Source organism: Cyprinodon tularosa, unplaced genomic scaffold, assembly GCF_016077235.1.
Source record: "Cyprinodon tularosa strain WSP-4 unplaced genomic scaffold, ASM1607723v1 ctg118, whole genome shotgun sequence".
Classification (NCBI taxonomy): Eukaryota; Metazoa; Chordata; class Actinopteri; order Cyprinodontiformes; family Cyprinodontidae; genus Cyprinodon; species Cyprinodon tularosa.
Window position 1 is genome coordinate 850,084 of NW_024037981.1, and position 13,912 is coordinate 863,995.

Consider the following 13,912-nt stretch of genomic DNA (forward strand, 5'->3'; position numbering starts at 1 on the left):
TGTGTAGCCTATAAAAATAGACTGAAAGACCATTTAAAGGCTTTTGCAGGTGGTTTGAGTTAATTAGCTGATTAGAGTGTGGCACCAGGGGCCATCAATTTTGAACCTTTTCACAATATTCTAATTTTCTGATATGATGAATTTGAGATTTTCATTTGTTGTCATTTGTAATCATCAAAATTAAACAAAATAAACATCTGAAATATATGAGTTTGTATGTAATGTATGAATATAATATACAAGTTTCACTTTTTAAATGGAATTACTGAAATCAATCTACTTTTTCATGATATTCTAATTTTATGACCAGCACCTGTAAATGCTGCTTCTCCATGTTTAGTTCTGGTTCTAGGTATGCAGAGCAGGCTGGAGCCAGAAGACCTGAGTGGTCTGGAGGGTTGATACACTGATAGCAAGTCTGTGATGTATTTAGGTGCTAAGCCATTCAGAGATTTATAGACTAACAGAAGTATTTTAAAGTCTATTCTCTGAGATACAGGGGGCCAGTGTAAGGACTTTAGAACTGGGGTGATGTGCTCTACTTTCTTAGTCTTAGTGAGGACACGGGCAGCAGCGTTCTGGATCAGCTGCAGCTGTCTCCCTCTGTGTACTTTTTAGGCAGACCTGTGAAAACACCGATGCAGTAATCAATTCGACTGAAAATAAACGCATGGATTAGTTTTTCCAGATCATGCTGAGACATTAGTCCTTTAATCCTGGAAATGTTCTTCAGGTGATAGAAAGCCGACCTTGTAATTGTCTTTAAATGCTTTTGGAGGTTCAAATCTGAATCCAGCACTAGACCTAGATTTCGGGCCTGATCAGTGGTTACTAGCTGAAGCGACTGAAGCTGTGTGCTAACTTTAGATCTCACCTGTATTGGTCCAAAGATTATTACTTCAGTTTTGTTTTTATTCAGTTGAAGAAAATTACGGCACATCCAGGCATTGATTTCCTCTAAGCATTTAGTGCTTATCCTTAGTGCTTGAATTGGTTCATAATCACCTGGTGACATTATATCTCCATTTAAAAAAAAGACTGGTGCTAGTTATCCAAACTGGTGTGGAAGAGGTAATAGGAAATAAACTTAATTTGATGGTAATTAGATGACCAACCCACAGAGAGCTTAATCTACAATCAGAGAAGCTAAACTTTCTTTATATTTACTAAAAAAAATACAATGAGAGAAGGTACAACAACAATCTTTGTCATTCTTTTCCCCCTCCTTTATTTTTCTCTTTCCATTTTTTTATTAAAGAAAACAAGTTCAAGAAAGAGGCAGAGGGAAGCAAAAGCTTACATGAACTCAAATCACCAATATTTAAACTAAAACAGAAGGAAAAGCAAAAAAAAACAACAAAAAAAAAAAACAACATATAATCATGATCATGATAACAAAAAGCACATGAAATCAACAAATACCTCAAAATCATTCCTTCCTTTATGCCGATCTTTTCAGGCTGCATTTAAATGTTTGGGATTTCATATTTTCAGCTCGGAGTTAAGCTATTTCCAGATTTACTTCCATTACAGATATTTAACAGTATTAGCAATTAATTAACAACTTAAACACCAATTCTGCTGTTTTAACTTATCCTAAATCTTCAAACATTATTATGTGTGATTGTAAAAACAAGGAAAATTTATAATAAAAAAAAATGCTGCATAAATAATTACCCTTAATCCTCTTTTCTGCAGTGTGCAGATCGGTTTTAATTCTGTTTTTAAATGTCCCACCCCTACAGCACAAAAGAGTATACTGTTTTTTCTTTTTTAAGATTTATTGTCTTTCTGCATGGAGTTTGCATGTTCTCCCTGAGCCTGCATGGGTTTTCTCCGGGTACTCGGGCTTTATTTATTAAAAAATCCATATTCTTCTACACATTTTAGAACAAAAATATCTAATGCAAGGTTCAAGCTCAGTTTATGGGCAAAAAGGACGCAAAAATGTACTTTCTAAAACTCTTTCTATTATTAGATTATGAATTTCTGCACTGATTTCTGAAACTAATTTACTCAAACTGAGATATAATTCTCTCTGCAAACTGGTTCTTTTATAAATGCTTGTCCACAAAATTGTTCAAGATTATAATTTCAGCACAAAATATGAATGTCTTCCAACAAAAACAATAAATCTGATGTATTTCAGATAGTTTAGCAAGATAATGAAAACACAAAATAAAGGATGTTGAACCAAAGACTGATCCCTGTGGAACACCACAGTTGATAATGAGTGGAAGCGGTAGGCTAGTCCAATTTCTGAAATGTCACTAGAGGAACTCAAGGTGAGATTCAGTCATATCATGGATAACAGATGGTGTCCTGAGAGGATCTCCTCCCAGATCCTAACCAGAGCATCCCTGAACTCCGGGGCCATCTGCGATGCAACCTTGTAGATGGACCCAAGTGCATGCGACCCCATGACCCAGAGATGTTCTATTGGTCTGAGTCAGGGGAGCGTGGAGGCCGGTCAGTGGTATCAATTCCTTCACTCTCCAAGAACTACCTGCATACTCATGTCACATGACACCAAGCATTACTATACGATAGGAGGAACCAAGGACCCATTGTACAAGCAAAGGCTTTAACAATGGCTCTAAGGATTTCACCCCGATAGCTAATGGCAGGGTGCCGTCATTGATCCTGTTCGGGTTCGTACATCCCTCCGTGAATATGCCTCGCCAGACTAACACTGACCATCACCAAACCGATCATGCTGAATAAACATTGACGTCTGTCACAGTAGCTCAGGGAGAACCTGCTCTGTCATCTGTAAAAAAGAACAGGCTGGGCGGTTAGAGAATATCATGCCCTCAGGTCACTCTCAAAAACTGTTTCTAATGGTTTGCTGTGGGACAGTCAAGTCTGTGGTCTTCTTTAGCCAGGTTAATTAGTTGATTGATTGTCTTTATTGATCCCACAGTAGGGAAATATACTTGTTACATCATCCCAAATAGTTGAAGGAGAAGAAAAACTTGCGTGGATATACAGTACATACAGTGCGTCCACATATGACGGATGTTTTTTTTTCATAGTAGGATCCATGTACAGGGTTATTGCACAGGGTGTTTACATGTGTATTTATGTATATGGGTATTTATATTTATATATACAGTATATATAGGTATTGCACAGCGTATCAAATAGTAATTGCACATTATACATTAAACAAGTTATTGCCATTGTAGTGTCATATTGTAGAGTCTGGTGGCAGCAGGGATGAATGACCTGCTCCTTTATACAAACAGGGTGTAAAAGTCTTTTTCCCTAAAGGAGCTGCTCAGCTCCTCTAAAGTCTGATGCAGAGGGTGGAAGGTGTTGTGCATGATGGATGTTAGCTTGGACAGCACCTTCCTCTCAGCCACTTCCTTCACTGAGTCCAGAGTACCAGAGCCAGAGCCTTTCTCACCAGTTTATTCAGTCTCTTTCTGTCCTGCTCTGCACTGCCAGGGGCCCGGCAGACAACAGCCTAGAGGAACGTAGGTTATAGTGCTCAAGCAGAACTCATCATGTTCCTCCTTGTATAAGGGAGCAGATATCGGTCCCTGCTGATGGTCCTAGAGTAACTTAAGCTCCTGGAATCTCCTCAATACTCTGAGAGTGTGCTGAGAGATAAAGCAAAGTGTTTGGAAGTCTACTGATGTAAAACCTCTGTATGGTCCAGATATATGGGTACTGTTGGTCTTAACAATTAACACCCTCTGCTGTCAGTAGTGACACTAGATGTAATCCCATTACAATTAGGTGGCAAACTTTGTGGACAGTCAGCTAATTACAACACAGTTTTGCAATTGTGTTGTTTCCATTGAATAGGAAATGCAGTTGAATTAAAAGATACAAAAAAGTAGGTTCTGCCCTCTGTTTAAGTTTAGTTTTAGTTTCTTTGTATTTGTAGTTGTTTTCTAGCAGTGTTTTGTTATTGAGTTACTCTCTGCCCCCCCTTTGTTTTTGGTTTCTTTCCCCTTGGTCTTCCTTCTAGATGCTTCCATCCACACCTGTTCCTTGTTAGCTCATCCAGTCTTTGTTCTGTCTCCTATATATACTCTCCCTGTGCAGTTCCTCAGTGCTGGTTCCTCGCCTTTTCCTGGCTCCGCAGGTGAGTTTTTGCCTGAAGTTGTCTGGTTTTTGCTTCCTTATATTTTATACTTTAGTTTCTGGATTTTTGCCTAGTTAATTCATTAAATCTACAAAAACTCACCTCTGCCTCCTCACCTTTGCATTTGGGTCCTCAAAACCTCAACCTAACCCTGGCAGTCTGTTCAATAATTAATAAACATGGCGCGCCATATCCTTACATTTATTCCTTAAAGTTTCTAACACCTGGTAGATGATCACATGAATTGTTTAAAACTCTGAGAAAAAGTGCTTCTGTTTCAGTTTTGTGAAATGCACTGCTTTAGATGCCATTTAAAAAAGCCCTATCCCAAAGCTTGAGTGTATTTGTAATTGGTTTGGTTCCATTAAGCTCATTAATTTGCATAATTTTCTTAGCTTGATGGTTGGTGGAAATGCCCTCAATAGAGTAACTTTGGGAGGGCTAAGGTCTCTGCTAGTGTTTAGTGGTTCACGTAAAACTAAAAGTGCCATGTATTTCAAATATCTTATGTTTCTACTGACTCATAGTCAGGTTGGATGAAGCAGGCAGTAATATTATGGTAAAAAAAAAAGATAAATAATAATAAAAATCTAATTGTTTTTCACTTAATGCATCTTTTTTAGGAGATATGTATTTATAAATGTCCTGTTATATACATTTTCGGAAAAGAAGAAAAACAGCAAAAAAATGACACTAGTAAAAAGGGTCTGCCTGCATTTTAAGGCTCTTTTCATGTTTTTGGAATACAACCACTCTCACTGATACTTGGTTAACAGAGTGGTACCAAGTTTTTGACAGGAAGTGGGCTACATTACCAAAGTTTAAACATGCTGCTACTTTGCTAGCAAAAAAGAAACCAATAATTCATGTAAAGCAAATTTATTCATTGATGATACTGTGATGTTATTTTGAGGCTATGTTGACTGAATGTGAGTTAAAATAGACTATTTACACACTTAGCAAAACTTCTGAAAAGTAGTTAGAACTGTCTCTCTGGCTTCGTTTCCATTACAAATGTGTGCCAAACTATCGATATTCTGCTAAATTCGAAGATGCAAAGTTTCCCGCTTGCAGTATTTATATTAAATGACAAATGCCATTAAAATTGTAAATGTGTTTGTTCATGACATAACTCTAAAAACAGCATGGCAGTGGCAGATGCCAACACATGAGATAATTCAGGCAGAGCTCTAGTACGCACCATCATCCTCCAACTACTTCCTGTCTTCTTCTTTGTCTTTTTAACAAGGTATTGAGGTCCAGTTGCAGATCCTGTGACTTTTGCGATGCAAAAATTTTTTTTTTCATATTGCGAATATAATTGCAATGCGATGGAAAAAAAACACCTAATTGAATTGGTAAAAACATTTAATCGAAAATTGTGAGTTTTTTTTTTTTTTTTGGGTGTGTGTAATTACAATTCCCGCAATATTATGGTTAATAGAAAGCCAGCTGTTTTTGGCTCTTTAATGCACCTATTGTTCAAATCATGATTACCAAAACAGCTGGCACTAAGTAGCCCTCCTTTGGACACCCCCTAGCTCCGCCCCTGTTGGTCTCCACTACCAGTTGAATTGTTGCTCCCATGTGGACATAATTCCCCACCTCTGGAACAAGAGGTTTCCCTCTTTCTGAACTAGAAGGCAGCAGCAGTGATGCTCTAAAGTGGAATGTCTTAAATAATTTTACATATTGTTTATTTATTAACCATACAAACACAGAAAATAGAATTATTGACATCAATATAATAACATTAAATAAGACAAACACAGAGTTGATGATGTTTTTAGAACTACTTTTTTTCTGTTTTATGACGGAGAAGAAACATGCATATATAATTTTTTTAAATCCTTACAATACATTATACCTACTCAACTCATTTACTGGGAATATAATGCAGAAGCTGCATTTATTTACAATATACAATATAGATTTAGATTTATAAGCAGTGGCTTCATCAAACTCCTCTCTGACTTAAGTGAGTTATTTGGATAATGCGAACCTTATACTCATTTTCTCATTGGCACCATTGATTAATGTCTATTAACTGGTTTTTGGGCCTTTTCGATTCTGGCAACCCCTCAGTGCACATTGGTTGACCTCATCAATCTTCCAGAAGTTTATGTGACTTGATGTTATAGTCTGAGTGGAAAGTAATCCTTTAATTTTTATTTTTTCTGTAGTGTTTTTCCAGCAGCCTAATAATTTAATGCTTAAATGTATCAAATAAGTTGGATGCAATTGATAAAAATTTTTTATTTTTAAACATTAAAATAGCATATTACTCCCAATTTACCTTTTCTGTCCTAAATGTTTTCAATACTGGATCCTGAAAAATGAAGTGAAAGAATTATATTTGACGGCACCTGATTTTATTGACATGAAAATCACTTTTTCTTCGGCTTGTCTCAACTGATCAGCAGCACTGCCAACCAATTACTCAACAGGATCCTTTTCACCGAGCCTGGGCCTGTCATGAGAGACGGCTGCTCGACAACTCTCACGATAATTAGCAGGTTCTTTCTCAGACATTGGGTATTATTGGTAAAGAACATGCGAAGGAAGCAGTGAGTCATACCAGTGAAATTTCTGGGTGTCAGTTTGAACATGTGGGAGTGTGACTGCCAGTGAGGAAAGTGAAAGTGGAATTGATGTCCTGAAGCAGGCCCTACAGACCGGTGAACATTCAGGACGGGGATCTGGCTGAACAAAGGAAGGATACAGAGCTCAGACACAGTCACACGACTGGCAGAGGCACAGAGAGGAAGGAGAGAAAAAGGCGACGCTGCTGAAGAAAACAAAGCGGCATTGACATTATTTTTAAACTAATACATTTGTTGGAACCACTTATAGATATTTACAAATATCCCCCGTTGAGGGAACTCTTTCACTTGAACTCTATACAAATATGGCTTTTAGGTAAAAAAATAAAAATAAAAAAAAAGCATTAAGATGGAAGAAAACCACAACAAGTTGTGTTTAAAGCTGAGATGCAACAAATATGTTGAAGAAAGAATGGAACCTTCCAAAACCACAGTGGAACATGGTGGTGGCTGCATCATGGTAGGGATGCTTGACTCCATCAGGTAAAAGGGAAGCTGGTAATGAAATGAAGAAAGGAAAATCCCCATTAAAGCTGAAGTCTGTACGTTTTTAAAAATCAGTTTTTTGTCATATTGGCTAAAACTGTCCCTATGCCCAGACAGCAGTACATGTGATATGTAACCTGTGAAAAAAACTGCTTCAATTGGTCCCGCCTACTGCCTGTATTTCAATCTGGAAAGAATAATTCGGGACGAGTCAAAACAACCATTCACAGCCAGAGGAGCGTCTGATGGAGTGTCAATCACAGCTCACACACGCTGAATCCCCCCCCCCCCCTCCCCCCCTACTGGTCGCATGCGGTAGCCGCGCAGATGCTGTGAGAGGGGTGGAGCTTGGAGGTGGGGCATGAGTGAAGCAGAGAGGGTGGGGGAGTGGCGTGAAACCTGTTTTTCTTCAAATTTTCAGTCGAAGTCTGCTCTCTCCTCAATGTTACAGACTGCAGCTTTAATTAAGACTCTCTGGTACATTCTGAATGAGCTGGAGCTGCTTTACCAGGAATATAGGACAGAAATTCAGAATCTAGATGTGTAAAGCTGGTAGACACTTGACCAAAAAAAAAAAAAGAAAAACTAGAGATACAACCACAGGGTAAAAATGTTTCTACAGATTTCTTTCAAATGCTCACCACACTTTTAAGATTTTTTTTCCTAAAATAGCTTAGAAAACAACATATTTTAACCACAACTATCCCTGTAAAACCTTTAGTGGATGTAATATGAAACGCTTCTGAAAAATATAAAGGTCTAGAGCACTTTTAGAAGGATAAATAAGATTATGTTCTGTTAGGCAACCACAACCTTTACGTCTTCCAGCGATTTTCTTCATTGTCCTCTTTGTGAGTAACCGGCGTCCTCTCGTCCAGCGTACTGTTTCCATGGCTTGAGTGGCCTCTGCTGCTGCAGAGGTCTGTCAGCACAGGCGCACGTCCAAACCAGACTGTCCAAACAAACATGATGGACAGAGGCAAAGAAGGCAGCGCCAGGAAGAGGCAGACTTCCCCAGCTGTAAATCTGAAATCCATGTTCATTTTTGTGGTGGTCAATGTCATGGAGAACATAAATTAACTGATAACCGCGGCTGACTTTGTAAATGATTGTGCAAAAACTGGATCCGTTCCCATCCACCTGCTGGCTCTGATATGTAGATTTGTTCCTCAGTAAACCATAACCACGCAGACGTGCACACTCACAGGTCTGCATGCTGTGCACCGGTGGGGGTGATATTTACCCTGAATATTTGGTTGCTTGACCACAGCCGCTGATACAGAATCTTATCTCCAAACACAGCGGTGCTGAATGGGTCACGTGTTCTGCTCCAGCTTGTTTGGATGTTCATCTGTTTGCATGTTGTTTCTGTTCTTTCTCACAGCTGCTGAACTCGACCTCGGCCGGCTTCTGCTGGCTGCGGTTACCACAGGAGGATGTTTAATTTTCCATTCCCTCATGTGTTTGTTTAAGTAGATACATGGGCTGATGTGTACAAAAGATCAACTACCTATGGTTTCTTTTTAAACTCGTTTGAACAAAAGGGTGGACATAGTGGTAAATTATCCTCTCGTTCTCATGCTCACTGGAGGTATGAAATTCATGTTGGTGGAACAATCTAAATGTGTTTCAAATCAAGAAGTGGGGGCAAAAGGTTTGAATTCATCCTGTATTTTCTTTACAAATTTCTTTTGAATTATGTCCTTGTCTTCCTGACAGAAGTTGTGTAATTCTTTAAACCTCTGCCAATGACTTTTCTAATGGACAGAGATCAGGGCATTGTGGTGACCTCTCCAAAACACTGACCTTGTTGCTTTTAAGCCACTTTGTGACCAATTCTTGGAAAAGATAATGGAATGGTAGGTTTCCCTTCCTGGCTGATATGCAGAGATGTCCACATAGAGCTCTTTTCTACTTATGCTACCACCTTACTTAACAGCTGGGATGAGGGTCTCAATGCAAGTGCCCCCGTTTTGTATTCATTTTAATTTCCCAGACCACAGCTTATATCATTTAACATTAAATCTGTTGTCCTCAAGTGAATTTCTAAACAATAATCTGACCTTTAATGTGCTTACCTAATGGCTTCTTCATTGCTGAGAGGCATTTCCGCTCATGACTCGTTTTAATGTAGGTAATCACAATAAATTATCAGCTTCAACCAGCATCTTTGCAAGATATTTTATTTCTGTTCTTTGGTGTAATTTGGCAGATTGAACACAAGAACAGGTTCATATCTGGTGTGCAGAATGCATCGCTTTCCTGAAAACCATGTTATGATAGCTGGACATTCTCATGGAGTTTAAACTTTGATAACAGTTTGAAAAGGTGCACAAAGAGCCTGTATGCATTTAAAAACTGAAACCGGATTTTTTTTGTTGCTGATTTCTTTTTGATCTAGTAGCGCTAAAGAAAGTGTTTAGGGTGTGTGCCGGTACAATACGCCCACAGCTGTGCCTCTATTAAACACAAATGTTATGAATTAAGAAGCTTTAACAAGCCCTGACACCATCCTGGCTATTCCAGATTCTTTAACATCATTAGAGTACATCTTCCGACTTTGAATGAGTATTAACAATCTCACTTGACCATAAGATGTTTATTAGGTAATGCACGTATTCTTAAAAATGAATTCTTACATTAGTCGGGTTGTGTTGAAAAAACATTTTGGATCAAAGAGACGTTAATAAATTCTTCTATATAAATGCTTTAGTTAAAGATCTCTCTGCTGACTTCATGATGTTCATTCTAGAAGCCACAGCAAAATATTCCTGCCTGATCTTGTTCAAGTTGGTTAATGATTAAAATCTAGAAACAGCAGCTTTATGTCATCACTCTTTGTTTTTCAAATGCAAGTTTCCTCATAGAAATTGAACTAAATGCCTTCCTGCTGCCTTTGTCTGCAAATCACTCCAAAGTCATGAAAAATCCTCTTCTTTGCTTAACAGCAATAAAAGTGATGTTTTCACAGAAAGTCTGCATCATTTCTACACTAAAAAAACAGTGCTCATTACAGAGTCTGAGTTTCACTAATCACAGGGCCTCTTTATTTATTATCTAAATGTATTTCTATAATACTTATTTCATGGGTATGATATGCTGCAGTATCTTTATAGTTAAACAATTCAGAAACAAAGCAGCATCACATATATTCCAGCTTTGACATTTCAGCCACCTACCATGCTTCTGTATTTGACTAAATCAGTGCCACAGAGAAGCGCGACAGAGTGCATATCCAAATCGTACATGCAGTAGAACATGCACGGCGTTCCTATTCTTTCCTTTTTCCCACAGAAAATAACAGCAAGCATCCTGCATTCCTGTATAAAATTGTGTAAAAAGGAAAATTTTGACCTTTGAAAAATGTTTTCCTGTGCATTTAAACAAACTGATGTCTATAAAAACCTCATACAGACCAATAAAAAAAAAAATTCTGAAGGAAATTTGTGCATTACAAAACATTTTTTTAGCTTTCCTCCATGTTTAGCAGAAAAAGGCGACATCCGTCTTGCTCTGTGTGTGTGTCATTTTATTCCTCAGATGAGAAATCAACAATTCAACAGAAACGGGGGGAAACTGACCCATTCGAAACTTCTCAATCCAGAGTTTTCTTGCTTAAAATAATCTTAAAACATAAACTTGGAATGATCAGTACTGCAAAATATGCTCATTTAATACAGATCTAGAATTTGTTTGAGCACAAAGAAAAGTTTTAGGGATGCAGAGGAACAGAATGGCATACACTTTTCTAATATTTACATTTATTTATTTAAATATATTTATTATATTTAAATAAATAAATTTATTTATTTATTTATTTATTTATTTATTTATTTATTATATATATATTTATTTATTTTATTTAAAAAAGAAAATCAACTTTGATTATACTGCTATTTCTTGGATGTTGGAACTGCCCGGCATGATTCAAGTTTGCTGGATGAAAGAAGAAGCCTCTATAGCTAAAACGATACTAGTCAATATTAATTTGAAATAAGTTACTTCAGAATTAAAAAGATGTTTGTGCGGGAATCTAAATTTTGTTTCATTTTGTTTTCATCTGTATTATTTTTAAAAACACAAGCTGTCACAGAATTAATTATAGTTATATAAAAACTAAGCCTATGCCGATCTGACAGTCTTTGCTGTTCTGACAGAACGCCGTTACTGCCAGACTCACTATCGGTGTCTGTAGCCTGTTTGTGGCAGTTGCCATAGCGATAGTACGTACTGATGAGGAAGTGCAGCACAAATGCCCAAAGCCCCCAGCTACTATTGTATTAGATATTGCTCTTGAAATAAAAAAACACCTCGCAGTTTTGTGGGAGACCTAGATCATCGCCCTACATTCAGTTTCCTTTATTTTTAGTTAATATCACAATTTAAGCAAACGTAAATTAAAAAATACAGACGACATGACCTCGGTGTCCTCAATGGTAGTTATGACCCTGGGCCTATATACAATCCTGCACTATAATAAAGTATGGTTTGTAAAATGATCTATGTAAAACCGATTTAAATATCTGAGTGGACTCACATCTTTCTCCTTTAGGGCAGAGTGCCCGAAACAGGGGGACGAATCACCTGGACAACACAGGTAAGGGTAGACAGTTCCTGAGCTCAGGCAGGAGCGGAGGGGAATCGGTGTGAGGACAGCGGCTGAGAGAGAAATCCATATCTAGGATGAGCCGGCCAGCCATGCCGCCCTCTGAAGCTAAGGAACCACAGCAGCAGAGGCGGCAGGCTGCTGCTGCTAGCTCTGGAAAAGAGATGAGGAGCACAGGGACAGCTCAGAGAATCCTGCTGGGACACAGTGCTGATGGCCCAGAGGATGATACGGCTGGCCTGGGCTAATGATGGGCTAACTGCAGAGGATTGAAGCAGAATGGTGGAAGATCGATCAGTCTGCTGGGTGGAGAGAGGCCTGAAGGCAGGGTAGAGTGGCTGAGGCTTACCGTGAGGAGGACAGTGTTACATCGGAGGAGCCCGCTAGGTAGACAGAGCAGGAAGAGATGACGGCACGCCAAGGCTAGCATTTAGAGGCTAACTGCTGTAGATGGACAGGGGATCGCTGAGGAGAGGAGCCTGCAGGTGGAGCGAACGGAAGAGTGGGATAAGAGAAGGGATCAGCTATTAGTGTCTCCACTAGAGGTAGGATATGAAACAGTCCTTCTAGGGCTAAATGACAATGCATTTTTTAAAAGTCACCTACAAACCTCTTGATTATTCCCCACTTTATACTTCATTATTTACACTATTATTTTCATTATTTATACTGCATTATTTTATCTTTCTACCATTTTGATTTGAAACAGCTTGTCACCTCCGCCTCCTTCAATAAACCTTTGGTCAATTCATGATTCTTTCTCATCTCCTAATGTTTATAATCGTTACTGTCCTTGAGACAACACTATTTAATAATTAATGGATTTGATGCTGCGATCTAATGTTAATGAATCTCATCATCACCTGACAAGGTAGGTAAAGCGGACGTCGCTAGAGCCATTTTGTACCATAAGGGCCTCCGTATATATTTGGAGCGCAGAGGCAGTGTGGGAGGGCAGTTTATGTCACTGCAGTCTGACCATTAGATACCGCTGAAAATTACACACAGTAGCTTTAACATGGAGGGCAAATCAGACAAACAAAGTGATTGGGTAGAAATTAATCCTTCAAATTAATTTTCCTAAGATACATTAACATAATTTTTTATAGTCATGTTGCATTCAATTTTTTCCAAGTTCAAATTTGATATTAATTTTAATATTATATTAAAAACTTCCTACACCATGTGTCTTCTGGCACCTTTAACTTTTACTAAGTGGCTATATTAATTAGCATTAAAGTGTAATGCATCTGTAGTACAATTTTATTTTTTGGCATGATTTAATAGCTATGATTTTATTAATATATATTAAATCCTGATTAGATTTTTCTGAAAAAATCCATTAAGCTAACCTATAAAAATACATATCTAACAAGTAGCTTTTTTTAAACTCGCCAACTTGTTATAAACTGCTTTGTATATAATTAAAACAATGTATATTATTTTTTACAAAAATAAACATTTTGAGGCATGAGTCAACCAGTGGGATTCTTTTTAGTTCATCAATCATACTCAGAAATTTTAGATTTCTATCTGCAGAGTTTTTTTTATGATTTTATTCCCTAAATAATTCTACCAGGTGGAACCTTATGGCAACAACCATGGTCTGCTTGTGAAAGTAAAGCTGTTGGGCTGTCATTTAGCTATTGGACAGTAATTTCCAGAATTATATTTGCAAAACAGGACACAAAAAATTAGATCTGCTTTTGTTTGAAGTTTGTGTTCATAAATTTGAGGGTTTTGCTTATAAAATTGTGATTTGTACTTTAAAGTTTCTGATTTGTTTTTGTTAATTTCATAAATTTGATAACTTTTTTGATTGTACATTTGTGATTTTTACGATGTATATGTGATCCGTAGTTATATATTTATAATACATGCTCCTGGATTGGATTTGTAATTTAAAAAGTGTGATTTGGCCTACTTGTAGTTTTGCAAAGTTGTACCTTCTTAACTTGAGTTCTTCTGATGTTTACGGAAGAGGACTAGGGCCACTAAAAAATAAGTAAACTTTTTTATTTTTTTCAATTGTATTTCAGTTTAATATGGGAAAAAAGTCAGAATTCTGACTTTTTTCTCAGAATTCTGACTTTAATCTCAGAATTCTGACTTTTTTCTCAG